Consider the following 13,902-nt stretch of genomic DNA (forward strand, 5'->3'; position numbering starts at 1 on the left):
TGGGGGGCGGGGGGGGGGGGGCTGGCAGACGCGGCGGACGTGTGGTGCCGCCTCCTCCCGTCCTCCCTCCCTCTCTCCCTTCCTGCCCGCCAGCGCCGCGCAGGCACCGGCTCGCTGCCGCTCCGTCCCCGCCGCCCAGCTCCGCACGGCCTGGCTCGGCTCGGCCCGCCGCGCCTCACGGTGAGTCCCGCCCGGGGAGCGCCCGGCCCGGCGGCGCGGAGGAACGGGCCGGGAACAGGGCCTGCCCGCGGCCTGCCCGGCGAGGGGCGGCGGGCCTAGGCCTCGGCGTGGCCGGGCCGCGGGGCGCGGGCGGGCGGCGCCGGCAGGTGGGCGGCAGGGCGGGCCGGGCCCCGGGGCTGCGGCCCGGCCGGCGGGTTGCGGCGGTGCGGCCCTCGCTGCCGTGCCGTGGCCGGCTTGGGCGGGGGGGCGAGGGCGGAGGTTGCGCCGCGGGCCCCGCTCGGGGTGGAGAAGCCGCTCCCACCCGCGGCCGTGGGGCGGTGGGGTGGCTCCTGCCGCTGGCCTCCAGCCGCCGCGGCTTTGGGGCAGCGCAGCCCCGGCTGGGCGGGGTGGGAGATCGGTGCCTTCCCGAGCACATTACCCGGTAACCTTCCCGAACCCAAGTTAACCGGTAAAAACGGGGGTGGTGGTGGTGGGGGCAAGGTGTATCGATTATCTTATGTAGGGCTGTGTCACTACCTGCCCGCTGCTAGGGACACGAGACTGTGAAGGGCAGCCGAGTAAAAATTTACCCTCGAAATCCGATTGATAAGAATTTCCCGTGGCTTTGGGCCCCCCGGATAACGCGAGGCGTGAACCAAATGCTGCAGCGCCCGGCTGGCCTCGCAAACTTTAATGAGGCATTGCGCTTGGCCGGCTAGCATAGTCTGGCCAGTTTTGTATTCCTGTAGCGGTGTAGCGCACGGTAAAACATACTGCTTTTCCCATGTTCGTAGCTTACGTTTGTCAGGGGTATTTTATTTTTTTTTTAAATTGCCTGTGCTCTTTGGCACAGCACTGGTGTGGGTTGTATGCAGCTGTGTTAACCTGGAGGTGTTAATACCCTCCCACACCTCTCCTCCTCCTTTACTCACAGCTTACTCCTTTGCTGCAAGCCTTCCTCTGGTGCGCAGGCAATTGAGGGGGGAAGAAAAGTTCAGGTGACAAAGCTATGTCTTTTTTTTTTATTGTACCCAACTAATTTCAGTGGATGAAGTATTTTAATTAAGTAGGTGGTTATTAAGAATAAGGCAGTATAGCATCTTTTCTGCATTAGGCAATGCCAAATGCTCCTTTTTAGTGATGTGCATACACCTGTGTGCTTTAGGCTTGTCAGTTAATAACCCTTTTCCCCAAAGGCTCTGCTCTCTGTTTTGAGATCACTGTTAGAAGATCGTTCATTGCTTTGTGGAAGTGACTTGTGGAAGAGGAGCAGAGCTGATACTCTGCTGTAGTTCTTTTCTGTTTAAAGTTCTCTTGGTTTTTTTTTTTTTTTTTTGGTCTTTGCTGCCTCTGTCCAACAACACACACCACGGTATTTAGTAGAGATAACCGGCAAGTTCTATTTAACATCTCCTTATGTATGACAAGGCAAAAATCCCTTGCTGGAATGTCTGAATTGATTGCGGCAGAAGTTAAAAGGGGATTCAGTTCCCATGTTCCACCTTCTTTCAAATATTTTTCTTGCCTGTTCTCTCACTGGATCGCTAACGTCCTCCTGTTTGGTTTGGGCTGGAAACGTTTCTCTGCCTTGTGGACCTCTTCCCTATAACTGCGCTGTAATTTCTGTCCACGAACAGGCTATGCAACTCGCTTTACCACATATTTTTTCTCTTGCCTCATATGCTGATGCTGCTTTCTGCATACTGTGATTAAAATAACTTTTGTGTGTAACTGCAGCAGGGAAAGGTTGGGGTTTGGATAGAAACACTAATTCTCTGTTAAAGTTATTACCAAATGCCCTTTTTCTTAGATTTTTTTTCTTCTACCTCCATACCTAGTTAGTCTCAATAAGATGCTTTCTGTTCTCAGAAGTCACAGCAGCAGCAGGACGTGAAGAACACAATTAGTTTTTGATTTGATTCCTCACTGGCCAAAACCCCTATTACAGATAACTTCTCCTGCTAACTACTTTGTTTTTGAAACCCCTTGAAGAAAAGGGAGAGACTTGCTCAAGCCCGTACAAAACAGTGGTGTTACTCGGTTAGCCGTGTAACAGCTTTCATTTGCATCATCCGCTCTTACTGCTGGAGATTAGATGGTAATGGCTCAAAAGTGTCTAATCATTGCTTGATCAGCAGTACTGGAAACCCAGGGTTAAGAAATTCCCCGTGAATTTCAGGGGTGATAGGTATAGATTAAATACATTTTTGGCCAAGACCCTTTAGCATAAGGACACAGAGGGAGAGGACGTTTGTTTTATTTTAAGCATCGAACTTGGTTGCTCCTAATCCCTTCCCCTGCTGCTGCCAGGACACCCACCTCTCGCCATTGACTTCTCGAGAGCTTCACCTCCCAAGTTTAGTTCCCTGATCATACCCCAGTTACGTGCCTGAGTAAATGGCGTGAATGCTCCCCCCCGCCCCGTGCCATCCTGGAGGGGTGGGGAAGCAGCAGAAGACGGGAGGGTAATTTTTCATTCTCGCTATCTGCTCCAGAAACTGTGGCAGCAAGTGGGCTGATAAGAACCCACGAGCGGAAGAGAGCCCCTGATTTAGTTTGTCCCTGTTTATAGCACCCGTCCGTGCTGTGGATGCCTTTCGTAACCTAACTGCTTTTAAGGTGAAACTTGGTCAGTTGATTCTTTGCCCCCATCTCCACGGGAGAGCTGTTGGAGAGCCTCCTCTAAGTCTTGGAGCAACCACTGAATTTCCATCCTCACAGTGTTTATGGCCAGTTCCTATAATTTGTTTTTGTTCTAGCATTGCCGTTTGGTTTAAACAGTTTTTTCCCCTCCCTGATGTAATTAGAGGGAGCTATTGGATCCCCTCTTGACCACTCATTTTGATAGATTAAACAAGTCAAAGTTTTTTAAGTCTCCTCCTGTTGTTATCTTGTCAACATTCCCAGGGTTTCCTTGTCAGTGAAAACCTTCTGCCTTTACTCAGCAAAACTTTTTTAATGCAAAGGGTATATTCTGCATCCGTGTTCAGCTCTTAAACTTCCTGCTCCGTGTTGGCAAAACAGCAGGATTGGACTGTTTTTAAAAAATGAGTATTTTTGAGGGGCCTACAGGCTGCACTAAGCTCTCAAATTTGACGTTCCTCGGGTGATTGTTTTGGGCTAACGAGACAGGGAGTTACTGGGCTAAATCTGTCCCAGACAAATCACTTCTTGTTAATGACTGTGCATAAACTCCAGAGATGATAGATTGGAGAATTACCAGCTCATGACTCTTAGGAATCTGTTTCTCCTCTCATCGTTATACAAGATGTCCAAGCAAATAAAACACATGCTGCCTTTAAAAAAATAGTATTTATTTATGTTTTTAGAAATGTGAAAGCTTCTTCCTGTTTGCATGCCTGAACTACAGCTGGTTGCAGGAGAGGGGGTACTTCTGAGCTTTGAAAAGTTTCTATTTCTTGCCAGAATGGAGCCTTGAAGGTAATTTTATCCAACGCGGAATTGTTGGCACTTTTTTCAGGCTGATGCCTGTGGTCGCTGGTTTGGGAACACATCTGTTCCTGCTGATGCGGGCACTGCCTGAGAGCACGGGAGACCGATTTCTGCTTCTGACCCTCCCAGCACTTCATTGTTGCAAATATTTCCAATTAATTCAGAGTCGGAACAGCAGCCCTTGTATCGATAAGCACCGTAGCTTGATCTGGACTCTGTAGCTTCTTCCAATTGAAGAATTGGTCTTCAGCTGGTGGGAGGGAGTAGCAGGGTGGATCCAGGTGCTGCTCCGTGCAGGGAGACAGTATGCAGGCATCCACGACTCCTGCCATTCCTCTGCAAAGGGTTTTTCCCCCCCCCATGTAAGAACTAAAGTAGCATCTGGGCCAGGTTCCCTGCGTTTGAACTTGTCCTCTCTTGGTTGCCGCTGCTGCCCATGTGCAGGAGTGCTGTGATCTAATTAGATTATATTGGAATGAAGAAGTGAATCTTAATAAATGAGCTTATAGGGGCACTGTCAGGTCAACTTAGACCCTAAATATAGCTACTGGGCAGAGTGCAGGCTTGGTGTGGTATCTATCCATACAGCAAAATTAAACAGAGATCTCCTGGGAATGCATAAATTCTGCTGCCTTACTGTCTTGTTGGCCTGGATGCTCCAGCATCTTGGTACGAAAAAATGCCCAAATCCACTCAAATATGGGTATTCTTTCATTGAAGTGTGTTGGAGTGTTGGAAGGGGAAGTCATGGCTGTGGAAACTGTAATAATCTGAGGTGCTAAAGAATGCAAATCTCATGATCCTTTTTAATGCTTTCCATTTAACTAAAGGTGATTTTTTTTTTTAAATAAGTCTCTTAGATACTGTAGAAAACAGGGAAAAAGAGAACTCGTTTCTGTTGCATATATGCACATGAAAACTCTGGAAAGCTTCTCTGACTCTAACCCAAATAAAGGACGTTGTCTCCTCTTCTTGCAACTATACGATGCAAAGAAGTGGTTTAGTTTAGGAGCTTTAAGCCTTGAATGTTGCTGTGCAGTGTCAGGGAGGAGGGGATAGGAGGGACAGGAGGGACAGGAACTGTAAGGTTTGTGGGTTAATCAGAAGTAAAATAGTTACTTTCATGCAGCTCTCCTCCTTGTTTTCTGCCGTGCTCTTTGTTTTTGTTAGAGCTTTGTGGCTACCCTGCTTATCAAAATTCACAGCTCTAAATTCCTGTTACTGAAGAGAAGTAGAAGATGAAGTTCCTTCCCCTTTCCCAAGAAGACTTATTCAGAAGAATAGTATTTTTTCTTTTTCAGATGAAACCTCATGTTTGCTTGTAGATCGCTGAGGCTGCATTGTAAGTCGGAGAAAGTGTCTGCAAATTAGTAACGTGAGCAAGCTACTCATTTTCTTGCACTAATAATCCCTATTACAAATAGCATGATCCTCTGCTAGCATTAACAGCTCCCTGCTGCTGCCACTGTCAGGTGTGCAGGATTTTCAGTGGTAGTAAAGTATGGAAAGCAGAAATTTTTGCAGGTTTTTGCTCTTTCCCCTTGAGCACCCTCCCTCCTGGCCGATCCCACTGCCTGTGCTGTCCTGTCTGGATCTACTTGCAGCCAAGCAATCCTGCAAATCACTGCTCTGCTCGAGAACAGCTGGTACATCGCTAACTGCCCCTCTGCTGCAGGAAACAGCCCTTTTATGCTGTAAAGTTGAGGAAATAGAGCAAAACTCCTGGTTTCCTTCAAGTTGTAGTTGAATGACTAATTGAGCATCAGGGAGGGCTTTTTCCAGCTCGGAAGAGGTGTGTGGATGTTTTTCAGTGAAACACAAGTTCTTGTTTTTGGATTGCATGTATTAATTGAGTAGCTAACCTTTTTAGCCCGCCTGTCTGGTGTCCAGCTCGTTCAGCATGTGTTGAACGACTCAGGGAAAATAAAGCTTGTGTTCAGAATTATGTGGGTGTCGAAGGCTTTTAAAGCCTGGTATATTTACACCCGTGGTTCGTGGTGCTTCCAAAACCAATCCAGCTCTCATCCTGTGGAGGCGAAGTACCTTGGTCCAGTGTTATCATCTTTCCTTTAGCTGTGTCACCTGCCAGAGCAATATAACCTGAACCTGACTTATTTTGGACTCCTTTTGTTTCCAAATCCCACCCCACAAGGGTTTCTTGTAGAAGAAATGCTGGCTTAATTCTGCTTTACACTCTCCTGTATGGACTGAAAATAGTAAGCAGGATATTTTATTTCAGGGATGTGACAAATTTTAGTACATCTTGTTCTTGTCTGTGGTGTGAAAAGGTGTCTTTTGTCTGCCTGCAACCGCACAGGAATGAAGTTGTTGAGTCCAGGAGATAAAAGCGCTATCTCCTTCCCTGCGAGGCGGCAAGCTGCCCGCTCCTCGGCTCAGCAGCACTCTGCTCACGTCCTGCTTGTAGTAGGGTGGAGGGGAAAAATTTCATGGGAAAATGTGAGTGGACTTGTAATCTGTTTGCAAGTGCGTAGCTGTCAAGGAAGATGATGACTAAGCACAAGGTGTAGCTCTTCAGGGAGCATGCCAGGATTGGGCCGGGTTGTGACTGACTGTTAAGACAGCCTATAATATCAGTCAGCTGATATTATTTGATTATATCACTGATTTATTATTACTGGTTTAATCTGACCACTGGCTATGACTGCTTTTTTTCTCAGCCTATTTGCTGTGGGGTTTTAAGTTGAAAAGTCCATACTTGGTGAGTACAGAGAAAAAAAGCCCAATTTACAGGAGTAAATGAACAGTTCCCGAGCCTCTGGTGGGAAGTGCTGGGTGGCAGGAGTGCTTAAAGCCGATGACTTGCATTTGGCTCGCATGGATATATCTCTGCCAGGCGCCTGCCCTCTGCCCTGTGCTGCTGCCAGCGTCTCTCACGGCATTGTCCACCTGCCCTGGTGCACAGGCAGGATGGAAGGAGCTCACCCTCCCATTTAACAGAAGGGAAGGCTGAGGCCAAGTGCCTGCAATTGAATGTGTGAAGTCACGGGCAGACCAGCTGCTGATGCCGTTCTCTTGGTCCCATTTGTGACCTGGCCCCCAGGGCATGCTCCCCTGGCTTTGGACCAGCAGTTAGCTGGTGGATGAGCAGGAAACTGCTCTTCTGTGGCGAACGAGGCACATGTCTTCCTTCCGGGGTCTCTGCTGCGGCATGTGCGCAGGGCCAAGCCTGGTCCCAGAAAGGGGTGTAACACGGAGGACCTGCCTCCTGAACCAGTTTGAAAGGCTGCTGTGATGATTAGCGCTGCTTTGTCTGCTAAGTCATTGCGTATGTCGTGTGGGGACATCCCACCTTGGCTTTCACGTAGGCATTGCCTTTTTTCTTAGTGCTACGCTGTGCACAAACCTAAACAGGTGCACGAAACCAGTTGCAGCGTCCCTTCTGCCTTGCTCCGTTTCAGCTCCAGGTATACCCGAGAGCAGCGCCACGGCTACAGCAGGTCATACCCAACTGGTCTTTCACAGGGCATCTTCAAATCCAGGACATGATCCGACTGTAGCGATGCTGTGCCAGGAAGGGTCCCTTCCTCTGAGGTTAGGTTGGGTTTTTTCTGCCTCCTTTAATTTGCTGTCCTCTGGGGAGACTCGGCATGTCCTTCTCTCATCTGCAGTTCTCAGTGGGGTGCGGTGCTGGGAAGCTGGCAGAGAATGGAGTTTATGGGTGAGTGCTGTAATCTGTGTCACACCTACTGACCTTTGTTCGTGTAAGTAACCTTTTGGTAGCATGTGTGGCTTCAGCTGTGATGGACTGATAAAGGACCATGCTGCTTTTTCTCTTTATGCTGCCTCATTTTTTATTTACAGCAGTGGTAAGTGGTGGCAGAGATCCATCAAAGCTTCACTTCTCCAAGTTCGGACTCTGACCAAGGAGAAGCTGTTTGCCCTAACGTTTGATGAGAAGGTCTCCTCACTGAGCCTGTCCTAGCGTGGACAATGAAGAGCATTGTCCAGAAGAGAGGCAGATGTAGCATCTCAAAACCTTGGAAACCACCAAGCTGCAGGGAGGATTTATGGAGGGTGTGTTGGGATTTTACTGGGTGCCGTGGGCTTTCCCACAGCAGCTCAACGGGGAATGCCAACAGCGCTGCCTTGCTACCTTTGCGTAAGGCCACTTCATATCTACAGCCTGTGCTATCCTACCACTAGGATTGGGTTGCGTGCTAAATTTAGTAAACCTCTTTACAGCTCAGTGTGTGCGTGTGTACGTAAACCCAGATTTTTTTTTTAAAAAGTAGCTTTTAATGGGTTAGGGTTCAAGAAGCACAGCAAAGCTAGGCTTTCTTTGCACAGGTGGCAGTACACCGGGCCAGTTGTGGGAGGAACAGGTACGCTTCTTCTCCGCGTCGGTGTACTTCGACATACGGATTCGGCAAGGTGCGGAGCACCGTGGGAGGGAGGGAGAGAGGATTGCTGAGGCACAATTACGACTTGCGTAACGTGGCCTGCAGTCTGAGGCGTGTGAAAAGTGCTAGCAAAGGGGTTAGGTTTCAGAAGTTTTAAAGGCTTGTGAAAATTCTTGGTCAGATGTTTCCATTACAAGTCTGCCTTTTCAGTCCCCCTCCACTTGTTCTCCCAGTTTCTACCCTTTTGCTGTGCTGTTTGTGTGCCAAAAGAAGAATTTCTTGGCTTCAGGTCCAGTTGATTTCTTAATCCCTGCTCCCCGTTATGGGCTACTGGATTAATAGTTTGAGGTGTAAGCAAAGTTGGAGGCAAGTAAGTGTAGATCTGTGTGGTTGCAGTGAAGTGTTTCTTCAGTCATCACATGCCAAAGGAGGAGCAGATTGTGGGACAGCAAAGCAAGGAGAGTGAGAACTCGGAGAAGCATAAGAGAAATGACCTCAATTACTCTGCATTTCTGTTGCTGAGCACTTTTAGGTCTTTTTAACAACCTGGCATGTTCTCAGGTTCAGATCAGTGCTGTGCTGATCAGTAAAGCTGAGTGTGTTGGGGCGGGTGTGCATGCATAAAGCCATTTTTTGGGGAAGAACTCTGGGATGTTGGGTTACTGACTTGAACTCAGTATTCTGAAAACAGTGAAATTTCAAGTCCCTTTAGGAGACTTTGACAAGCTTGGTCGTTATGGTCACAAATGGAGAAAACCAGGAAACCCTTAGAGATGCACTTTGAACCCATCTTTTGGGGAGGTTCTTGTGTGTTGTCATCCAACTCCCAACATTATGCTGTATGTGGGATTACGCAGTGAACTGGATTGTGAAACTGGGACCAATATGGCTAAAGGCGTGTTGCAGGGTCTGCTGCTGCTCAGAGAAACCTCAGCAAGCCTGAGCATCGCTCACCTGGGGAATCAACAGCCACACAAGGAAGGTGGTAAAAGTTCCTTCACCACGTGGCCCAGGTGTAATTCAAGTGTGTTAAGCAGGTCTGTGAAGGAGCTGGAGCCTTCTCCCTGGTGCCAGAGGGGAGCTTAGTCTCCTACTCTGGGTTTTTAAGACAAGATGCAAATATTGCCTTGAAGTCTGCAAAAATACTGCCCTGGTTCCTGAGTGCATGTGACCTTCTTAAGCTGCCTGCCCAGATCCCGAAGAATCTGTGCGCTGAGGTGACACTGGGTATCACCTCTTTGCGTAGAGTACCTTCAGCAGACTGTTGAATGAAGCACAGAGAGGTTAACAAGGTGAAAAGAAACCTTATGGAGAGGAATGTGTGGCACTGCTGTTTAGGAGCAGTGTGGAAGTTGAAAGGATGGTGTCTCAGCGGAGCTATTGCCCGTGAGATCCCTGTCGTGGGGCAGAAGGGGTTTGGGATGGACGATGAGGTGAGCTTTTAGTGCTGCCCTCCATAAATGGGCTACGTGCAGTGTCACGAAGGAGAAAGGAGAGGGACCTTGACGCTTCACCTGTCTCAGTAGGGAAACAACCGCAGTTCAGCAATTTCTTAAACTTCATGTTGTGCTTTTAAATGGAGTTAAAAGTTCCAGCTCATAATGCAATTTATACTTCAAAATACACTGGGGTAACGTGTACGGTGCCAATGCTGTAGGGATTGCTTCTAAAGCCTCTTTATTCCGTAACCATTTTGAAACTTTTAACTAATCCTTCTAAGAGTATCAACAGCACCACGTTCTACAGCAGAAGGGATCTAGCCTGGATATACAAGTGCTATCTTTGTGCTTGCATGATGAGATACTTTAGGATAAATGTTGAAGGACAGCTTTGCTACGAAGCAGTCAAATTAACTCGTATCTGCTGTGGAAGTCCTGGCGATGGGGCTCTGTTCAGCCCTTGGCTAGTGCAAATTTGTGCTGGAGCGGAAAGTCAAAATACTGGTGGCGTAGGAAGCCCCGCAGAAGCTTCTGTGGTCCACGTTCAATCCTGAATGCGCCTCTACGCCTCCCTGTGTGTGAAGGGTTTTATAAATACAGCATGAACAATATTTTAAGCTAGCAAATGATTTTAAATTTAATGCACAGTTGTAATAAAATCCAGTGTGACTGAGATTAAAACTCATTGATTGCTACTAGCAAAAGAGTGGTAGATGCCTCTTGTGTCGGTTAATACATGCTCCCTGCAATCCTGGGGCTCTGGTTCACCTCTAGCTAAGTGGTGGGAGTGGTGAATAGGAGTCTGCTGCATGGCCAGGTGAAATAAAACACAGCACCCACCCTTTATACAGATTCTGAATCTGCAGATTCATCATTACAGCATTGAGCACCTCGTTGGATTGATGGTTGAGACTGGGTGTTTTGTTTTGTTTTGGGTTTTTTTTCCCAACTTGCAGTCAAAATGCATTCTTGGCCCATTACGACCCATTTGTTCCTATGCCAGCATTGTCCTCTGGCTTGAACCCCACCCTGCAAGGTATGAGCTGGAGGAAGCCCATCTGTTGGGTATGGCCCCTGCTCGCTTGGGTGGAGTTCAGAGCGGGGTAGCTGTACAGAGGGAAGCAAGGGTAGCAAGTAATGCCTGCTCAAACCCGGCTGTTTGGATTTTCCGGTGTTTTTGTGTCTTTCTGAACCACGACTGCGGGTATACAGTATTAAAAGCAAAAATAGGCACGCTTACCCAGCCGTGCGGGCTGAAGAGGAGGCAATTCCAGTCCGAGGAGGCTCATAGTACTTGTACTTCCTAAGTCCTAGTTTAGTAGTTGGGCTGCGCATGTTGATGATAACTCTATTTATGATGCCTCGGTCAACTTAGAGGAACTTTGACTCCTCTATGTTGAGTCTGCATTCCTTCTATAGTCTAGTCTAAACTGAAGATGCCCTTTTAAAATCTGAGGGTTGAGAACTAACTGCATACCCCTGAGTTTTAAACTCTTGACATATTTGAAAATTTATTAGCACTCTGTGAACTTTGATTGTTTAACTGATGGATACTTTTTTCCACTTTTTTCCCCACTATATGTGGTGAGAAGGGAGAAAAATCTTGGCTGTTGATTTCATCTCCTTTTCCAGCTGAAGAATTATCAAGATTTAGTCTAATAACATGGTACAGCAGTCTTGTTTTAAGTGCTGCTTTCTGATGCTCTGATTTAGCTAAGTCTGTGCCACACTTACAATAATTTTGATGCAGCAATAACACTTTTCTTTCCCTTTAGAGGAAACTGAAATCACTCAACTGCTTAGACATAATGTGTGCAGTAAATAGTATCTTGAAACTTCAGGTAGTTAGAAGAAACCACATGAAAGCATCTAGATCTGATAAGATTCACAATCACTTAAGAGTTTTGATTTCCCTCTACGAGTTAACAACCCTCCTTCAACTTGCAGTTTTTCCAAGGCAGCTCAATCTCCTTTTCCTCTAGGAATTCAGATAGAGGAGAGCATCCATCTGCTGTCAGCTTCTCCTTTTGTCCATTGGTGTTTAACAATAGGATATTCAAGTCACCGAGAGGTTAATGAAGCACTTTTTTTTTGTCACTAGTCCAATCTGTTGGTATAGTTGTGTCCAACAGTAGACTGAACAGAAATAATGGGAAAATCTTGTTGGTGGAATGACCAGGGTTGTCATTTTGCAATACCAGGGTAAAGACCTGCCTAAGCTTCAGGCTTTTAGCTGCGTACAGACAGAGTGGCTGATTACAAATCCCTCTGCAAGAACATTAAATATTAGTTTCTCTGCATCTTTTGCACTTAGTGTTGGAGTTAGGAGGATCTGAACGATTACAGTTAGTTCAGCAGTAGCTTCCCATTTAGTATTTAAAATGGCTTTGTTACCATGAGTCTTCTGGGGTTTGGTATTAGAAAAAGGGTGAATTGTAGCCCTTAATTATGAAGTACGGGAACAATTGCGGCTGGACAGACAGGCAGTGGTCCAGCTCCTCTCTTACTGAGCGAGCAATGCTTTTGTGCTGTGCCATCCCACTGCACAAATGACCGTAGCGGGCTGTTGCTAGATTGATTGGGTTTGATCTCTTTTAGGAAGGGGTTTGAAAGCTCTAATTTTGGGTTTATCACAGTAGTCCTTCAGGCTTTTACCCTGTTGCTCTGAGCAAATCTGTTACTGTGGCTGCCCCGAAGAGCTTCCCATGGAGGCAGCTGGTAGGGGAACTGTGGGATTAAAAACCAGGTATCAAATCCAGTTGTACTGGGACATCAGTGGCTTGGCTTGTGTAGGTGCAGTGGCAAAGTAATTATGAAGACAGACATGAAGGTGTGGTGTTCTGCTGGCAGCGCGGCCCCTTTGCCTGTGCAGGCGATGGAGAGCTTTGAGGGGCCTGGGGGAATTCAGCTTGGGGAGGTGCAGGATGGGGTTGTGGCACGTGGGTGAGCTGTCACTTGCCGGATGCCAGCCGGGGCAGGGAGAGATTTCTTTCCCATATCTCTTATCAGCCTGTGGGTGAGGGCATCCCTTGCTCAGCAGAGTTGGGTGCTGGTGGAACTTGCAGAAGTGCCTGCCTGGTGGCAGTGCTCCAAGAAACTCTCACCTTTTCCTTCCAGAGCACCTCTCCAGGCTGGGTTTCACCTATGGTTTGAGTCAAAGTGCACCTGGTATCGCCGAGGCATTGCTGTTTGCCCCAGCCATACCTCTTTTCCAGGCCTGTCGTTAGGCGAAGACATTGTCAGCGACTCGCCAGCCACGCTTGCACCGCGGCGTGCTGCGCTTCCAGCAGAGCTCATGCTGGGAAATGGAAAATACAGAACTCCTCTCTGGGACACAACTTCACTTTTTTTTTTTTCCCCTTTCCCTTCCTGGGAGTTGCCGAGCCTCTGTGGCGGCTGGCGTATGTTTGGCAGTGCTTTCTCCTGATGGGAATGTTAAAAATACACAGTACAATTTTTCCCTTTCCACATACCAAAATATATTAATGTGCTGCTGCTTTGATTAGTCATTTCCTCTTCCTTTGTTCCTTTTGCAACAGGGTAAAGGACTGCAGGCACATACTTCAGTAAAGTCTTGTATGGTTAAGAAGTCTGATGCTAAATAGATTCTCCGGGGTTAATACCTGTCTTTGTTGGTAGAAGATGACTTCTCTTCTCGTCCGTTAAATACACATTGAAAAATAAGTCTGGATAAAGTCACTTTTATGGTGTTCATACTAAGAATACCTTTGCCTGATTTATTTTTGTAGGGAAAGGAAATTCTAATATGAACAAGGCTAATACTCCTAGCATGAATTAAATATATTGTTGCAGGAAAACTTTGATACATTGCTATAGGAAAATTTCCCAATTCTTCCATTTATTTTGAAGGCATCTTATCTTTCCTCCTGTGCCATTACCTCCACGCACGCATGCTCCTCCCCTCCCTGAATTCTTGTGAGACCTTGTTCAACGTGGGCAGAAACTTGGTGAAAGCACCAGCGTGACGCTGTTGGGCTGTGCATGGCTCGGTTGTAGGGGTAGTTTTGGCAATCTCCCCACCATCGGGGTGTGGAGGTACAAAGGTTAATAAATCCAGCTATATAGATCTACTTAAAACATTGCTCTGACTTGCTAACCCTTCAAGGCTGGATATTTTTTTGCTTCTCCATTGCTGCTGTTGCTTTGGTGAGAGATTTGGAGAAAAGTTTTAGCACCGGGCAGTCTGGAGACCCACACAACAAGCGGTAGGTTTAAAACTTTCTTGTGTGTCTGGAGAAATTTGAGTGAGTAGGCTAAAATGTCACCTGACAGATCTGGTTAAGGGTGGAGTTGAGTAGAAATTTGGAGAATTGAGCAATAAACAAAGATAGACCTCTTCGTAGGTATGTGCAAACTTCAGAAATACATCTCCTAAAGAAAATGCCATCCTCGTTAGCAATCTGTCGGTCTTCCTGTCATTTTGGTGCCAAGAACATCTGCTTTGCCCTGGATTCAAAGCAAAGGACAGT

At 47.2% G+C, this 13,902-nt stretch overlaps 1 protein-coding gene across 7 annotated transcripts in view; it reads left to right on the forward strand.

Moving 5' to 3' along the window:
• The window catches only part of KTN1 (kinectin 1), a 76,872-nt gene continuing 62,970 nt past the window's right edge, over positions 1 to 13,902 (forward strand). For 4 of the 7 annotated variants that reach the window (XM_075753260.1, XM_075753263.1, XM_075753264.1 and 1 more), the window contains exon 1: positions 1 to 180. The gene's annotated coding sequence lies outside the window, so the exon portion shown is untranslated. The remainder of the gene's footprint in view (positions 181 to 13,902) is intronic. The other 3 variants (XM_075753262.1, XM_075753267.1, XM_075753261.1) reach the window with 1 other exon arrangement.

The sequence above is a fragment of the Balearica regulorum genome, chromosome 5, assembly GCF_011004875.1.
Source record: "Balearica regulorum gibbericeps isolate bBalReg1 chromosome 5, bBalReg1.pri, whole genome shotgun sequence".
Lineage (NCBI taxonomy): Eukaryota > Metazoa > Chordata > Aves > Gruiformes > Gruidae > Balearica > Balearica regulorum.